This window comes from Uloborus diversus, chromosome 3 (genome assembly GCF_026930045.1).
Source record: "Uloborus diversus isolate 005 chromosome 3, Udiv.v.3.1, whole genome shotgun sequence".
Lineage (NCBI taxonomy): Eukaryota > Metazoa > Arthropoda > Arachnida > Araneae > Uloboridae > Uloborus > Uloborus diversus.
The window spans coordinates 75,462,913-75,467,802 of record NC_072733.1 but is presented as its reverse complement, the minus strand read 5'-3'; positions in this window follow the sequence as shown (position 1 = coordinate 75,467,802).

The window sequence follows — 4,890 nt, the reverse complement described above, 5'->3', positions numbered from 1 at the left end:
GTGGGGGGGGGGTATGTGTATGTGTGTGTAGGCACATGTGTTTGTGTCAGTGTGCAGGCATGAATGTGTGGGTAGTTGTGTGTATGTGTGTGTTTGCGTGCGTGTGTGTAGCTGCGTATGTATGCGCGTGTGTGTAGGACATGGATGCAACCTGGAGACGGCTTTCGCTATAGGAGCAGCATCGTGAGGAGCCGGTCGACGGTGACAGGGTGCGGAGGGTGGCGGTGGGAAAATAAAAAGATAGGACATCAAAACAGTCAAATGAGAACAGTAAGCAATCGTGATTGCTCAAAAAAAAAAAAAAAAAAAAAAAAAAAAAAATCACGACTTGATATGCAAAGGAATTAACTAGTTTAATGGCTAAGTAATGCTGATTGTCGATAAATTGAAGAAACTCTAATTCCAGAACGCTATTCAGAAATTAATTTCAGATACCAACTGAGAGAAATCATTGTCTGTCTGCCTAAATAAAAATCTTGCACATCCGCTATAAAAATAACTCACTCTTGCAATCTGCTTGGAAAAATAGCTGTCACCGTCGAAATAATCATATTTTGAAAAATATGAAAATGAAATCAGATGCTCTTTAAATACACAAGAGAATCGTAGCTTTTTAACGAAAGGGGGGAAAAAACTCAGATTTTGAAAGAAATTGTGGAAAAATGCTTTATTTCAGAAATAAGTTGCTGCATTTAATCGTAAAACTTTCCTCGAAATAGAAAAAAGATCAATGTGCATGAGGGCATACACCCATGGACTTACACATTTACTTATTATACATATATTTTCTTTTTAAAACTCTTTTAGGATGGATCCAACATCATGGAGATAATCAGAACCAAGACAGACGAAGATTTTTTCCATAATTATAACAATATTCAGAGTGTTCGTATATTATACATTGATTTCATGTTACACATGTTTGGAAATAATAATAAAAACTTAGGGGTAAAAAGCAAAGGTATATTTTATAATTATTTAACAATCATTACACTAAATTAATTTTACCAAAAAATTTATTTCACATCTGCATTTTTTAAAGATTTATATTTTCAAATACCTTTTGCAATTTTGGCAGAGAATTGTTTTCAAAGTATGAAGCATGAAATGCATGCAATAATAAAGTTCCTGTATTAAACATAAATTTGGCCAAATAAACATTCTACATACAAGCAAAATTAATAAAACAAATAATTGATTGGAAAAAGAAAAAAATAAGCTTTTTCTTAAGATTATCTAATTTTATTTTCTCTATCTAATTTTAGAACAAAGATATACTAACTTAAAGTTGTCCATTTTATTGTACTTTTTCTTTGAAATTTGTGGCATAATTTGGATAATTTTTTTTTCTGGAATTTTTTCATGCGATGCAATGAAGAAAAAAAATCCGCAGCAAATTTCTCCCGAGCATATACCGATGTGACTATGCATAAAAGTGGCACATGATTTTTTTTTCCAGAATCCATATCTGCTGAGGAAGTAGCACTTTTATATTCCCAGTAGGGCAGGACGATGTAGGAATTTCTACATCGTGATGCATCGCCAACCTTACATCGTGATGTAGCGATGCATCGCGATGTAGTTCAAACAGTTTGAAATATTCTTCCCGCCTTAGGGGCACCCCCCCCCCTCCCTCATTAGGGGAGTTTTCCTTACAAAAATCCAGGCTTTTGTCAGATCTTTTTCTAATTTGGCACATAGGTCCTTTAATCACATGGGGTCCTTTAATCACACACGCCATATGAATACTACCCCCACTAAAAAGGATCTCAAAAATTTCTCTAGAAAGTGCCGCTTTCTTGAGAAATTCTGCAGAAATCTGAAGATATTTTTAAGATTTTGTTTTGCCTCAAAAATATCTCAAGAATTTTTTGAAACATTTTAGAGTCATTCACAGCTTGCTAAATTTGTCTCAAGAATTTCTACACAAATTTAAAAACAATTTGGCGCTAAAGTAAAATCTGAAAAAAATCTGCAGATACCATTAACATCGAACGAACAACGATTTTTGCGATTTTCTTTTTCGAAATTTTAAAGCTTTTTTTTTTTTTGAAAATTCATTTTATAAATTTTGTGCGAAGGTCCTTTGATGCTCGAGAATTCAGAGGGGGATTCCTCTCATTCCTATAGTGAGGGGAAGATTGTCGATTATCCCACCCCCCCCCCCCACCATTGAAAAAGGTTTTTCTTATTCAAATTCAGTTTTCGTCGGATCTAAAGTGATTTTGGCACCAAGGTCCTTTGATCAGGAGGAGCTCATATTGGTGTTTTTGCTCCCTGTAGGGGGTCGACCTCCATGGGGGGGGCCTTATAAAAATTCAGCTTACATCGGATCTTTGCTAAATTTGAACAGAGGTCGTTCAATGCTCAGAAATTTACGAAAGGAGAATCTCGACTGTGGGTGGGGGGGGGACCCTTAATGAGGGGGGCGACCCCCCTCATTGGGCTGTTTTCTTTGTACAATATCTGTTTTCGTCCGATCTTTCACAAATTTGACACAGAAATCCTTTGATCAGTAGGAACTCGCATAGGTGGGTTTTCGCCCATATGGGGGGGGGGGGCGGGGGGGTCGCCCCCCATGGAGTTTTTTTTAATACTAATCCACAGTTTGCATCGGATCATTACTAAATATGAAACAGGCTCTTAATGCTCAGGAGTTTACATGAGGGGTTTTCACCCCTTTGCGCGGGGGGGGGGATAGACCCTCCAGGGCGTTTCGCCAGAAAGTCTGTGAAACGGAATGTTTACACTTTTTTTTTTTACAATGACTGAAATTTTGAGATTCTAAAAAAAAGTAAGAAATCCAAAGTCATGTAAAATTAAATATTGAGTCATAAAATAGCTCTTTGGGGAAATTTTACACTTTTATTTTTCTTTTATTAAATGTTGATGTCGAATGGAGTTTTTCGATGTTAAAGAAAGTATTGTGAACATAGGTGTCCTTTAGATTTTAAGAATATAATCTGTGATAGTACAATGCTTACTTTTTAAATTAAAATTATACAAATTGAACACATATTTCTACATTTTTATCCATAAAAACAAGATACGATTGACATAAAAGAACCAATCTATAAATGAAATTAACTTTTGATTGCGCAATAACTTTCCTGTCCTACTGCAAAATCTAGAGTCCAGCAAAATCTAAGCAATTCACGACAATGAAAATTAATACAACACTAGTTCATATTCTGATAGTTTGTCCGAAAATGCTGCAATTTTTTTTTCTTAATTCGTTGTTGTTTTTTTTTTTTTATTTAATGATTTATGAATCACTTTTTTTCATATTTTTTTTGCTCCAAACTAATCAGTTTCGGGCTTGAAGTGAAGAGAACTTGCTTCCAGCTTTACCGGCGACCGGCGATTTGTTTACCTGCTTGTATGCCTCTTCCATGCTTTTCGCTTCCGCTCATTCAATTTTTTTTCGCTATTATTATAATTTTAAGCTTTATTTTGTCTTTAAACTGCTTTTGCTCATATTAATTGAGCTACAGGTTTTTTTTCTACAGGGTTTTTGTTGTCATGTGATTTCTTTACTATCGTATATCGCCAAATCGCTGGGCTTGTTAACGTAAAACACGTGCTTATAATTGCTAGTTAATTCTTTAGATATTTTAAATTTTCAGCTTCGTTATTTCTTTGTTTTTGTTTAAAGCAAATTGAGTCTTTGATGTCCCTACTGTGCTTTAATTTTCATATTAATGTGAGGAAAAAAAATCACACTTTTGTTCATGTGCAGCTTTTATTGCGTGTTTTGGTAGTTGAAACATTGTTCGTTTTATTTGATATGTTCGGGTTTTTTCTTTTTACTTTTATTATGATTATTTTTATTTATAACGTTATTTGCACGAAATTGAAACTACAGTTGACTGTGAGTAACTTAATGCATAGAAGTAACCTAAAGAAAAACGAATTTCACATAAGACTCAAATATCAAATGTATATTTAAAAATAAATTGAGCAATGTGCAAGTAGACAAGCATGGAAAGATAGACGCATGTTACTTACACATTTATTATCAGGTCAGTCCCCCTTGCCAGAAACCTACTGCATACGTCTTTCATTTTTTGTCAATAAGTATAAAAAATAGCTTAAATTAGAGACGTACTGAGTACTCGGTAACTACTCGGTACTCGACTTACTCAGACAATTTGCCGAGTACTCGGTACTCGGCCAAATTTTGATCAGGTACTCTGCCAATACCGAGTAGTTGTAAAAAATTGAATATTGTTCAAAGCGGATTTTACAATTAATAAAAAAGTGCAAGCATATAATATACTGCAGTCATTTAAAATTCAAATTTACAAGTAAAATTCAAATTTTGAGAATAATGAAGTTTGTTATGCTTCAATGGAGTAAATCTTATATTTTAAAGCCCCAAAGTTGATAAAACTTATTTATTAAAAATGGAGCAAAAAGGTAAGTGCAGAAAATATGAAATGTTAATATTATTAAATGGATTTTTGCCACTTCGAAAATTATTTATAAGAAGTATAAAAATACCTTTTCTTAAAAAATGAAACTACGTCAAAAGCACAAATGTGCAGAAACACTGCAAACACGTGTTTTGGCATTACAAGGAATGCTTTTTTTAATTCACAAAATGTGAGCTTACGGATTTAAAGACATCCGACAAATATCCGATTTTTTTTACATTCATTATCTCGCATTTTATGCACTGAAAAAGATGTTCCTTGTAATACAGAAACACGTGTCTCAGTGGCTTGTGGCTTAATTCGGCAGGTGGGCCAGCTGTTATCAGGGGCACCCCGATGGAAGTCATTGTGGCCTCCCAAAATATTCTTTATTTGGCAAATTTGGAGTCCATATAGCTGTTAAGGCCCAGAGTATCCTCTAATTATATTTAAGTACGTGTGGATGCCAATTTTT